Source organism: Accipiter gentilis, chromosome 35 (genome assembly GCF_929443795.1).
Source record: "Accipiter gentilis chromosome 35, bAccGen1.1, whole genome shotgun sequence".
Lineage (NCBI taxonomy): Eukaryota > Metazoa > Chordata > Aves > Accipitriformes > Accipitridae > Astur > Astur gentilis.
The window spans coordinates 8,936,926-8,950,137 of NC_064914.1; the positions used below are offsets into that span (position 1 = coordinate 8,936,926).

The 13,212-nt window shown below is 45.4% G+C and overlaps 1 protein-coding gene across 1 annotated transcript in view; it reads right to left on the bottom strand.

Moving 5' to 3' along the window:
• Positions 1-10,568: 10,568 nt before the first annotated feature.
• The window catches only part of LOC126034690 (uncharacterized), a 266,639-nt gene continuing 263,995 nt past the window's right edge, over positions 10,569-13,212 (bottom strand). The window contains exon 2 of the mRNA XM_049792659.1: positions 10,569-10,724. The gene's annotated coding sequence lies outside the window, so the exon portion shown is untranslated. The remainder of the gene's footprint in view (positions 10,725-13,212) is intronic.

The following is a 13,212-nucleotide window of genomic DNA, read 5'->3' on the forward strand; positions in this document are numbered from 1 at the left end:
CCTAGAAAAACAATCTTTTAATTCTGTGTCACCAATTTGATGATCCACCCCTTCTAAGAAAATTATTGTTGATATAGCTTAGTAGAGACGTAGGCAATTAGTGGTTGGACTGTGGCCTCTCAAGACATGCGTCTCGTTTTGTCCAGAAGACACTCAGGCTGCAGCAAGCAATCAGAATTCACAGCAAAAATCAAGGATCCAAAAAAAAGAAGCCTTCAAGTTACAAAGGAGGGATGGGCAAGTAAAAGGCAAAAGCCTGAATCCCATCTGTCCTAAATAATCCACTGCTCAGCTCTGGGCTGGCAGCACAGGTCCCCTGCAGTTCGGGGTCTTGGGCACAAATCTTCTGCAGTTAGGTGCTTACCTCCTTCCTCAGGCAGGAAGAAAATAAAAATAAAAGGAGATCCCCGTTACTTAGTTCAGCGAAGGGAAAAGAAAGTTCTGTTTAGATCTGTTTGCCTGTTTTGCAGGATGGACTTTAGCACAAAGGCGAATAGTGCCCCAGTAGCAGGCGGCTGGGCAGGCAAGAGGGGATGCAGGAGTCTGCTCCCAGGGAAGCCGTTCCACTTTGTATAATTTAGGAACTGTTGTATTGGGGGTTTGAAGCCAAGTTCCCAGCAGGCACATCCTAGCTCTTTTCTCTCTCTGGCCCATTAATTGTCCTGAATCCACTCCGGGTTTACAGAAAGTGGGTCAGCTACCGTTAAAGGGGGATTTTGTCCTCAGGATGCCTGCAACCTCGAGCTCGGCCTTGTGCTTGGTTGGTGAGAAAGCCATGGCTCTACCTGCAAATCTGAGTGAGGAGGGGGTGTGGATATAGGAGTTTTGCAGGGAGAGCCTGAGCCACTGGGCTGCTGGACAGGGTGGGACCCGTGTCAGCCAATTAATCTTTTAGCTCCAAATGCCTTTGACAGAGATGCAGGTCTCCTGGGGATTGTGGGGACGTGCTCCTGCGTCTGGAAAAGATGGCTGAGTTCCTGGCATAAGAAGGGCACTGAGGTTTAGAGGTCAGAGTTGAGGCAGGTATGTGATCTTTAGTCAAAAAAATGTATTTCTGTATATTCAAGCAGTTTTTTTACCTCTCCTCTGCTAATCCAGTGTGGAATATGAGCCAACAAAGGGGAAGGGTGAGAGGAGAAAGGCAGGGAAGAGAGAAAAAAAGGGCACTTCCATGCCCCCGTCCTTGGAAGTGTTCGAGGTCAGGTTGGATGTGGCTTTGAGCAACCTGACCTAGTGAGAGATGTCCCTGGCCATGGCAGAGAGGTTTTCCAAAAAGCTGGAGCTGGGGCGTATTAGGACTGTAGTCCTATCAACTAGTCTCCCCAGTCAGAACAGCTGTTTACTTACAAGGGTAACTAGGCCTTGACCTCATTTGCCTTGCCTAGTTTATAGGCATTGTCAACTTCCACTTCCTAAGTCAAAATAGTCATAATGAATATTTTCCTTCTTATGATATTATTTCCATAACAAATACAGAAGGAAAGCCTATGTTTAATTGATGTGCACTACATCTAAATTAGAACACCTACAGCAGCAACTTCCTACATGTTGTACGTATTACTTGCAGCGTACAACTTGCACTTCAGAGAGTTTGCACAACACAAGAATGGGTTTTAGACTTTGCTAGCATCCACGATCTTTCCAGCGTACAGAAGGCCACCATCTGCCTTTTGTTGCCCCGTTCTTCCTACAGAGGCTATAATTAGAGATTGACATAAAGGACAATACCAATTAGATATAGTAGATATTATTAAGAGCAAATTCTTCTAGGCAAGAGTCGATATTTTTCAGTTGCCTGCATGTATTACTAAAAATTTGATCTCACAACTTAAAAGGTGAGGAAAATGGCACTTGGAAAGCTTTACTAAGAGTGACTTATGCCCAATAGTATGTGTTCCCCTTTTGGTATTAAAAAAAAAAAAAAAATAAATCTTACTTCTCTCTCTCAACTGTACCAGACTGCCAGGCATATACAAAGAAGAGAACTGAAGAGAGAAAGTAGCACACATGGCATACTACCTATTCATCCATCAGCCTTCTGTTTAAATGAGAAGTCTCTGGCAGTTTAATATTTTGCCAACTCTTGCTATGATTTGTCCACCATAGTGAACAGCTCCAACCTACTCCTGTTCTGAGAGATCCTAATTTTATACAAGAAGTTAAACTCATTTGTTCCAAGTTTTGACACTTGTTTATAGCTTCACAAAGCTGCAAGCCATTTCTCCTGCATACTCTGACAGACAACAGATAAGTTCACACTGTTACAGTTCAGGGAGTTGCCTTCAGCCACCAGGGTGGTGTATTACCCTTCACTGTAAATGTGCCTCTCCGACTCACACGGTCGGCTTGCCTCCAGCTGGGTAGAAATTTATCACTCCAGCCTTTTCTACCCTCACCACTTGGGAGGAGGAATGAATGGAAATCAGCTCCTGAACCCCCAAAAGTGATAGCACAAACTAAACCAAACAAACCAACCAATCAAATCCAAGCAACCAAGAAAACCCCCAAACCCTGTGACCTTCACTGAAGTAACACCAGCTACACCTTCCATTCCTACCACACAAACTCCTGCTAATAAAAGCCTGCAGGCACCTGCTGGCAAGTTAAAGCACCTTGTTCCTGACACCAGCATTCAGAGAAAGCCACTTTTTTTCCACCTTGAAGCGTGGCTGGTAGCCTGAGAGTAGTGCCAAGCTGCAGCCGCCAGCAGCCCGTACAGCACAGATATTAACTCATTTTCCCTCAAACTTCTTTTATCTTCTTCCACGCACGCTTCCTATGCTGTTGCCTCACAATGACATATTTGGCCTGCTCTTGTCCCTGAATTGTTGTTTTCTTGCTTCCTGAATTGGAGATTTTAGACAATCTGTGGGATGGATCCAGGGTTTTGTTCTGATTTATCTTGAAGATTTTATAAACACAGTGCACCGTTACAATCTATCTCTAACACATATATACCAAAAGGAAGGACTGACCTGACACTGCAATAACAGATAAAACAGACTCCTCTCTCTCCAACTGAGAGAAAGCACCTTGGGTATTTGGCCTGACTAAAGTGAAGAAACTCAAAATTGTCATAAGATAACAGTGTTGACTTTTCCAAGAATTTGCTCAATCAGTGTCAACTAAGTTGTTAGAAAAAGAATGTTGGAGGCTGACTTCTATTTCAGCCAGAAATCAAAAGGGTAGCTTTCCACCTGAGCCTTTAACTGTATTTAATTCTGATATGGAATTATGGTTTCCTGCAAAAAAGTCCTCTTTCAGAGTCCTCTTTTCAATCAGGTACTGGAGTTTTATTGTAAATAATTTTACTGCAAGCACAGATCCCCTTTGTTAGAGTCAATTCAAATTAGGCCATTTAAACATTAACGACTGCTTGTATTCTCCACAACTATCTGTCCATACTTACTTCATTATAAATCGGCTGTTGCAGAAGTGAAGTCCTACGGCCTTGTTTAACAGCTTACAAGTAGTAATACATAGAATTTCTGTAGAACACTTGCGGTTCCCAGCCTGGTCTGCCACCTGCTGAGCAAAGTGTACTGGCTCTCACTGGATGACCTTTTGGAGTGGAGAGAGGAAATAGCAAAAAATCCCATTCAGTTTCTTTCAGAGAAGTTTCTTACCAGTGGTGGGCATTGACTGTCCTTGGGGACCAGACAACTTGCTAATACTGGCTGTCTTTGCACAGGAACCTGATAGCCCTTGTGAATAAATGCAGACAGCTGAAAAATAAGCTGTACTCAAATATAAGAATCGCTGCCTATGTTGAAATAAAGCATACCTTCTCTTCCAACAAACCGCTGATGGACACAGATGAAGATGTAGAAGGTTCCGCGGCAGTCACCATGGCAGCAGGAGGTGTAACACTCATGAGTGGTGGTGGAGGCGGTGGCAGTAGCGGCTGCTGCTGCTGTTGCTGCCGAATCTGCTGACGCAGCCTTTTTGTGTAGCCAGTTCCATTTCTGAAGTTGTTAACAGCCTAGAGGCAGAAAAACATTAACAAAAAGGGTAAGATGAAACTTCAGCAGATATACGAACAAAAGCCTTCACAGAGGAAAATGTCGCGTCCCAAAGTTGGAGCGACTCAGGTTCGTGGATTTCCTTTGTCAGAATTAAGGTGAAACGACACCAGGGGAGTTCAAACAACAACCAACATTTATTCAACCTAGCTAACCTTGTCCAAGTACACATGAATTTGTTAATATGAACCTTGCAACATGTCACTAAGCCGCTATTTGAGAAGAGGAGGGAAGTACAGGAAAATGAAATGGAAAAAGGAACATGAAATGTACCCGAAGGAGAGCCCTCCTGTTGAGGCACGAGGTTCAGAGCAGACCCCCTTGCTTTCTGGACTCCTTCTCAAAGAGGAGCTCAGGGGCGGCTAGGTCCACTCTTAGTCTCAGACTTGGTCAACGGTTTATATTTCAAAGGATGAGGTGTAGGGACTGTGGAAAAGAGAGAAGGAAAAGAGGGGGAGAGAGAGTGAGAGAAAGAAAGAAAGAAAGAGAGAAGAGAGGGGTTTCACCAGTCCTGGGTCCAGCGTTGGTCCAGCCAGCGTAGAGATCCAGTTCCAGAGGGCGCGCACTGAGGATTCATTCTCTCCTCTTTTATAGTGTGTTAGTTGATGATCTCAACATGCACAGTTCCCACATCCGGGGTTCACTGGAATCACTTAGTGAGCTTTGGGGGGAGGGGGGTGGTGTTCATTGTGGAGTTGCCTCTCTTTTCCTGCTGGCATGACCACTTAAGATAGAAGCACAGTCCCAAATTCCGTGGGGCCTTCTTCCTCCAGGAGGGCATAAATTGTGTTCCTTCTCCTGGTCACTTAAGATAAGGATTTGGGGCTTTGGAGAAGTGCATTCCCACCCTCCGTGGGGCCCTCTCCTCTGTCCACATTGTCCTGTTCACAAAACTCCAGCATTTTTACAGAGGTCGTTTTGTCCACCAAAGCTCTTTTAGCGGATGTTTGAGACATTAAATTTGTCAGACCGTCACACCACCCCGTGGCTCAAACAGTCGCTGGACTTTGATTCTCGTTCGTATCATCTTCGTCTGTGGTGATCTTGATATAGCGGACAGTAGGAGAAGAGAGAGAGACAGCTGAGGATAGTAAGCGGCTAATCATACATCTGATTATGGCAAGGCCTGTTATTAAACATATAAATCCAATTAATATCATAAGTCCAATATTTACAAGCCATTTTCCCCATCCCGTCAGTCCCAAGGATCCTAAAATGGAATGTAGCCATGAGTTTGGATTCCAGCCATCAAACCAGTCAGCGGGTTGCATTGCGTGGAAGAGTTCTCTCGTCTGGTCGGCAATCTCCTTCATCTTTGCCCGGGCTTCTTCAATGGAAGTCGTGGCATTATGAATGGTAATACAACATTCAAACTCAGTCAAATTCAACATACCACACACACCTTGTTCTTTTAACAATAACATATCTAAGGCTAAACGATTCTGTAATGTCATTTTTGATACCTGTTGCACTTGGAGATTTAGTTCCCCAAAGGCATATCGAGTCCAATTACTTAACAGATGTACTTGCCAAGTTAGGTTTTCTAGCACCCATTGGTGCCGAACAATATACCCAGATGGTGCAAAGAATGCTTCTAGCTCCAACGATACCTTCAGTCCCCAGGTACAATAATTCGGTTTTAAAATGCTTTGAATCCATTTCTGGGTGCTACTTGGATCATCAAGTTCTCATTTCTTCCTGTGAATAGGTGGTGTGGTATATTCAAAGATTCGCCTGGGACACATAGTAGGAATTCCCAAACCAGACCGCAATCCAGCCTGCTCGATAACATTCAAGTGCGAGTACATTTTCCCATCTGAGCACCCCCAGACAGTTCCCTCAGGGGCAGTATACAAAGCATTTTGACAAGTAGCTGCGTCTCCCCGAGGTATTTGATTATCTTCCCCCACCTTATGTCTTGGGAAGTGGTTAATGGGAATTCCACATTTTAGCCAGGTATTAACATTATTGGTGATCTGATTACATTGGTTATCCCGGTTTCGGTATCCAAATTTAGGATATCCCCAACAGGTGCACATATCTCAAATTAAGGTTCTAATGTGGGTACAGTTTAGCAAATGGGCATCATTGGGGTTGGGTGTGCCTACAAATTCTTTCTTTAATAAGTGAAGAGGTTGGTTTTTTAACATGTGTTTCACTGACCTCCCCAAGCAGTGTGGGCGCTATTCATTGAAGGATAGTGTCCCTTCCTGTCAGGTATGTGAACACACCAAGCTGAATCCCATTTTACATTATATTGTAATTCAAAAGGGGTAATTTCCGGGGAAGCAGGCCAAAAGGGCACTAGATTACAAGATATGTTGTGATAGGAAGGGCAGCCTGTTATTTTCCACCAGGATGGAGAAGGTGGGAATCGTCTGGAATAGGCTTCCTCGCATCCTGGAGGACACGGTGGGCTATGACTAACACCAATTTCGCGACTGACCTCCAATCTCCATCGCTTACAAGTTTTGTTTATTAAGTCAGGCCACCCCGTGTCCTGAGGGATCTCATAGAAGGCTGTTTCATCTCGCCACCATCTACCACAGGAGGTATAATCACTTCGATATTGATACTCAAAAGGAGCATCTACTAACCCTATAATGCCATTGGTCATATTATGTTTTCCAATATTGAGCTTCATGGGTATCAAACCGAATCTAATCCCCTGCTCGGCAGAAGTAGGAATCTGAATACAGATCCCCTGATCCGTTTTATTCCAGACATGTATGAATCCTTGTATCACTTCCCAAGCTAAATTGGAGGTCCTTTCTCCTTGTCCAGATGCACCAAAGCTAAGAAAGGCAAGGAGGAAGGAGTTCCAAACCATCTTTCCCTGTTATACCATAAGAATATCACAACCAAAACCAAACAAACAATACAGATAATGGCCCACTCATCAAGTGAAAACATAAGTCCTGCCGTGGGCTTCTGATAACCTGCAAAATATATACAAAAACAAACAATCATTAGAGGGATAGGATTGGAGGAGATGTCAAGCAGTGCTGCTAATGATTGGGATCCATCCGAGAGGCTGAGGTGCACTCTCCAAGGTGCTCATGCAACTTCTGTAAAACAACCTCATGCAGGCCATGTGTAGGATGTGTTACTTATTATAGATGCATACAAACTAGCCTTAAACTTCAAGCTCTCTTGACTGGAATTGCTCTGATTAAAGCATCCGTAGATCAGCAGAATGTGCTTATTGTGTGTAAAAAAGCTAATAAGTTTATAGTGACCTCTTGCTCTCACATGGCGTAGGGGCCGCTGCAAGAACTCCAACGTGGTCTGTGGTCAAGCTTTCTGGGTTCTCCCCCCAACTCAGGAATTCTGAGAAGTCAACACAGCATTACTAGTCAGAGTATCAAAAACATAAGCAAGCAATCAAGCAGCTATGGTTTTAGTACTATAACAGAGGGTTAGTTTTATATTGTGCATCTTAACTGATATGTTTGTTAGAATCCAGCTAGTGGGATACAGAAAAAACATATTCTTATCAGCCATTTAACATCGCAGCAGCTTCAATTCAGAACATGAAGGTCCACTTAGAAGGATGGGACAATCCATTGGGTATTGATACTCTTTCCCATGAGCATCTGTGGCCACCCAGGAATAGAGGTCAAGGGGTATCTTTAGGGTTAGGGGCACTTGCCCCACAGTGGGTAGTTCCACTCATACTGGTTGTCCAGCATAGTGGAGCAAGTGTGCAGGGGTTTTGCCACCTTTTGTCCCTGGAACAATAGAAGGAGGTGTGGGACAGAACACTAGGAGTTGGGGGCAGCCATCTGCCCCCCACCGGCTATTAATTCGGTATACTGCTTCTGGTACTCGCGAGGCCCACCCTGGGTCATGGGGCCTCAGAGCTCGTTTTAGAAGTCCGTTCGTTCTCTCCACAATACCATTAGCTTGAGGGTAGTAAGGGGTGTGGAAAACCCACTGGATTTCCTCATCCTTAGCCCATTCTTGCACCACTCCAGCAGTGAAATGGCTCCCATTATCAGACTGAATTGATTGAGGCTTGGGTAAGCAGCTAAACCATACTTTAAGACTTTTTACTGTATTTTCTCCTGTTGCTCTGGATACAGCTCTGGTATCAGCTTGTGTTAGTCCTGATACCACCTCTACTCCTACTGACACATATCGTTTTCCCTCTGATAGCCTAAAGGGGCCAATATAGTCAATTTGCCACGTTTGCCATAAACCTTTGTTGGTCCTTAAATGTAGGGGTTGCTCTTTTAAAGGGTTATATTTTTCCAAACGAACTCGACATTGGCCACATGCAGAAATAACAGTGTTACATAATTCTCGTGTAACAGCCCATCCTCTGCTAATAGCCTCTTTGTACAGGTCTTTACTCCCTGAATGGCCACGCTTCACATGCAGCCACTCCAAAAGGTGTTCCCATTTTTTTGCTTCACCATCGATGGCAAGACTGGCTAGACGTGTTAAGGAATCTACCTGGTTATTTAGGAGGTGCGCTGGGTTATCCCCTGCCTGGTGTGCAGCAATCCAGCCTACCAAGAAAGATCTCTGCTTGGCGATATTCAGTATTTCTTCCCATTTGTCTCATTGCCATACTGGCACTTGGTTTACTTCCCATTGGTTTTGCTCCCAAAATGGTAACCATTCAGTGCATCCTTCAAACACTGCATAGGAGTCAGTATAAATGTATACTGGTTCTGTTGTCTCAGCTTCCTTAACGACTATGCTCCACACAGCAACTGACTCCCCTACTTGGGCACTACCCTCTCCCTCAGTTATCACATGCTCCCCTGAATCAATATGTAATGCTGCTGCTCGATACTTCCACGTCCTTCCATCCCTTTTTGCGGAAGCATCAGTGAACCATACGTTTTTTTAAATGGGGTTTGAAATCAGGAGCCACTTTGATGTACGATGGAGGGGGTTCTGTATCTGGGTGATCAGAAGGGGGATCCTGTATTTGGAGTGTTTTGGGTGTTCCCTTCTCTCTCTGTCTAGTGTGACAGTACTGGTCTAGCTGGGCATACCACTTCCTTACTGTTTCTCGTTGAGCTACTCCTGCGGGGGGAGGAGTTCCAGCCAATATTGGTTTCAGGATCTTAAAGGGTCCTCGCAAGATGATGGGCTGTTGTCGTATAATTCTCTCAGCTTCCTGTAAGGCTAAGTTAACCACAAAGAGTCCTTTCTCCCAAACTGAATACCGTTTTTCAGCATCCTTAAAGCTACGCGAGAAAAATCCTATAGGACGAGTAGGACCTTCAGGTCCACGCTGCCACATATGTATAGATAACCCATGAATTGCAAAACCCCATTCTATGTGGAGTGGGTCTGTTGGATGTATCGGCCCTAGGGCCTGGTAAATCCCTGCTTCGAAAATTAATAATTTCAGAGCCTCTTCATGGACAGGTGTCCAGTCCCAAGCAGTTCTTTTACGGGTTAAATCATATAAAGGGCGAGCTATGATAGAAAAGTTGGGGATGTGTTCCTTCCAAAACACTAGCAAGCCTAGGGCATGCTGTAATTCTTTCTTATTTTCAGGCATTTTCACTTGTTCGAGGGTGAACAAGGTTTTGGGAGGTATACACACAGTCCCTCCTTTCCACCAGATACCTAAAAATTTTACGTCAGGTGATGGGATTTCTCATCAAATGATATCTCTCTGGGTTTGCCCTACTGCAGTGGTGTCCGGTCCTCCAATTAGTACATCATCAATATATTGATATACTTTTACTCCATCTTTGGGAGTGATCTGATTTAGTTCCTGGTCTAATGGACAGTGAGCAATGGTTGGTGAGTTGCAATAGCCTTGGGGAAGCCGTGTAAATGTATATTGTACACCTTCCCAGGTAAAGGCAAAGCAATCCCTATCTGCTTCTTGCAAGGGAACCATAAAGAACATGTCTTTCACATCAATGGTTGCTAAAATCCGGTGACCTTGTTCTTGTCTGGTCGCAATTAATTCTGCTATATTGGGGACTGCAGCTGTTAATGGGCCAGTATTGCCGTTCAGGTGTCGATCGTCAACCATCAACCGCCACTTCCCATTTGGCTTGCGGACTGGCCATACTGGGGAATTATAGGGTGAGTGCGTAGGAATAACTATCCCCTGTTCCCGTAACTCAGTTATCACTGAAGTGATCCCTTCCCTTGCTCCCAAAGGCAAAGCATAAGGTTTGACGTTAACTATCTTTGAAGGGGGAAGAGTTGGTGCAGACTGCAAATGCCTTACAGAGATTGTGGGACACCCAAATTTCCATTCTCGTCCCTTAGAGTCTACCCACGACCGGCCCTTTAAGAGGTCAAGTCCTAGAATATTGGTGGGTAGAGGACCTAGTATCATAGTAACCTCAACAGGGGATGAATCCCCTAGCAGCCAGCATTTAACTTTAGCTGTCGGCTGTGGTTGGGAGCTTCCGGAAACTTCTGTGACCCATATCTGCTTCTTATCTGCAATTATTCCATTGCAGTTAGCAACATCCACCCGGAGTGCTGACATCTGAGCACCCGTATCAACTGAAAAAGTTACTGGGGTCTTAAAGGGACCAAGAGGAAAAGTAATCAACAGGTCTCCTGTCTTATTTTCAGTGAGCCTCCTTAAATAAACCCACTGGCCATCCCCCGGCTCACTTACTGGGGACAGCGTGTCTAGTTTCCCGTCCTGCGGACAGTCATACCTTCCTCTGGAGCAGTAGGTGTTTGGGGAGTGGGAGTTGCCAGCGACTGTGGATTCGCCCCCTTATAGTCTCGAATGTTTAACTCAGTATGGGGAGGCTCCTTGTTCTTGTCTTTCCACCCCAGGACCAACTTTTCTAGGACAGAGGTGGGCAAGCCGTCCATCACATCCCGGGGAATTCCCTTTTCTATCCCTTCTGCCCACAACAAGTTTCGCTGACCCCCATATGGCTTTTTGGCGTTTACAGTCTTAGATGGGGGAGGTCGGCCAGGGCCTTCTATTCGGCGGATAGCAGGCTTAGCCCTGCTTTCCTCCCTTGTGAGACCCATTCTCCGGCCGTAGTTAATCAATTCCTGTGCCACTTCTCCCCGGGTCAGGGCACCTCCTGCATTCCGCCTGCCTCCTCTAGGTGCTATCGCATCGCGTAATCTATCCTGCAGCTGGACAGCATATAATTTCAAAGAATCTGGTAAACCTCGGATTAGAGGAGTCATTCTATCGGGATTGGCATTTAACAACATCGGAGAGGGCTGTTGTGGCACTAATCGCCTATCATGCATTAATTGGAGACAAGCAGTTTTCTGTAAGCTCTCGGTTAACTGATTTATAGAAGGGCTATCTATCCGTGTTGGTTCTCCCTGTTCCATTTGGTCTATTCCCCCTGCCCAGTAAGCTGCCCGCTGTGTCAGAGACCATGGTTCCCTAGGATCATCGGTAGTTTAGGAACACTCCAGGCCCCCAATATCCTTGGGCTTCATCTTCTGACAATAAAATCCGGTCACCACCGGTTAATGACACCCTCCACACATATTCTGTTTCGGTCTCCTTTGCTAGTCGGATATACTTTTCCTGAATTTTAGATAATTCAGTGGCAGAATACGGTATCATCTTAATGGTCACGTGTGGTGCTCCACCAATTTGGCCGTTGTCTATGGTTTCTGTTTTAATTAATGGCCTCATTGCTATCTCTTCATCCTCAGGGCAAAAAACTTTTCTGGTACATTCTAACTCTTGACTTGGGTATAAAGATTTTTGCTGTTTCACTTGAACTACCTCTAGACCTTGCAGGTCTAAGTCCAAGTCAGATCGTTCATCTGCCTCGGCTTGCAAAATTCTTTCCCGATCTAACGCATGAGACAAGGCAGCATGAAGCCACTGCGTTGTATTACGCTCAGCAGTTAACTGCTCTTGCAGGACTTTAACTAAATCCTGCAGGGACTGAATCTTCTCCTTATCTGCCTGCTCAGCTCTCATTGTTTCCTGTCTGTCTTCCTGAGCTGCTGTGAGTGCAGCCCCTAACACTGCACACACTACAGCCTTCCCTTTTCCCGGGCGAAACCTGCCTTCTTTTGCTAGCTTCTCAATTCTTCCTACAATGGCTTTTGGATCATGCCAGTGGTTTCATGCCCAGGCTACTCCTTGTGGGGAAGGGTGGGCTTTATATACAATTAGCTTCTCTAAAACACGGGAACAGTCAGACACAGATATTTCCCGGGTCACCATGCCTGCCAATGCTCGGATCTCTCCCGACTCATTGTTGAGAGATCCTTCCCAGATCCTCCCTGCCCGCTCTCCAGGTGGAGGTCCGGTATCCTGTTAGAATGTCCCTTCCAACAAGGGAAATCCTGTATATGCAGTTAGCCTCTCTACAAACTGGGACACAGTCAGACACAGATATTCCCCAGGCCTCTATGTCTGCCACTGCTCAGATCTCTCCCGACTTAGTGTTGAGAGATCTTTCCCAGATGCTCCCTGCTCGCTCTCTGAGTGGAGGTCCGGTATCCCATTAAAAACTCCCTTCCACCAAGGGAAATCCTGTCCGTGACGCCAATTAAGATGTCGCATCCCAAAGTTGGAGCGACTCAGGTTCGTGGATTTCCTTTGTCAGAATTAAGGTGAAATGACACCAGGGGAGTTCAAACAACAATCAACATTTATTCAACCTAGCTAACCTTGTCCAAGTACACATGAATTTGTTAATATGAACCTTGCAACATGTCACTAAGCCGCTATTTGAGAAGAGGAGGGAAGTACAGGAAAATGAAATGGAAAAAGGAACATGAAATGTACCCGAAGGAGAGCCCTCCTGTTGAGTCACGAGGTTACAGAGCAGACTCCCTTGCTTTCTGGACTCCTTCTCAAAGAGGAGCTCAGGGGCGGCTAGGTCCACTCTTAGTCTCAGACTTGGTCAACGGTTTATGTTTCAAAGGATGAGGTGTAGGGACTGTGGAAAAGAGAGAAGGAAAAGAGGGAGAGAGAGTGAGAGAAAGAAAGAAAGAAAGAGAGAAGAGAGGGGTTTCACCAGTCCTGGGTCCAGCGTTGGTCCAGCCAGCGTAGAGATCCAGTTCCAGAGGGCGCGCACTGAGGATTCGTTCTCTCCTCTTTTATAGTGTGTTAGCTGAAGATCTCAACATGCGCAGTTCCCACACCCGGGGTTCACTGGAATTGGTTAGTGAGCTTTGGGGGGGGGAGGGTGTGTGTTCATTGTGGAGTTGCCTCTCTTCCTGCTGGCATGACCACTTAAGATAGAAGCAC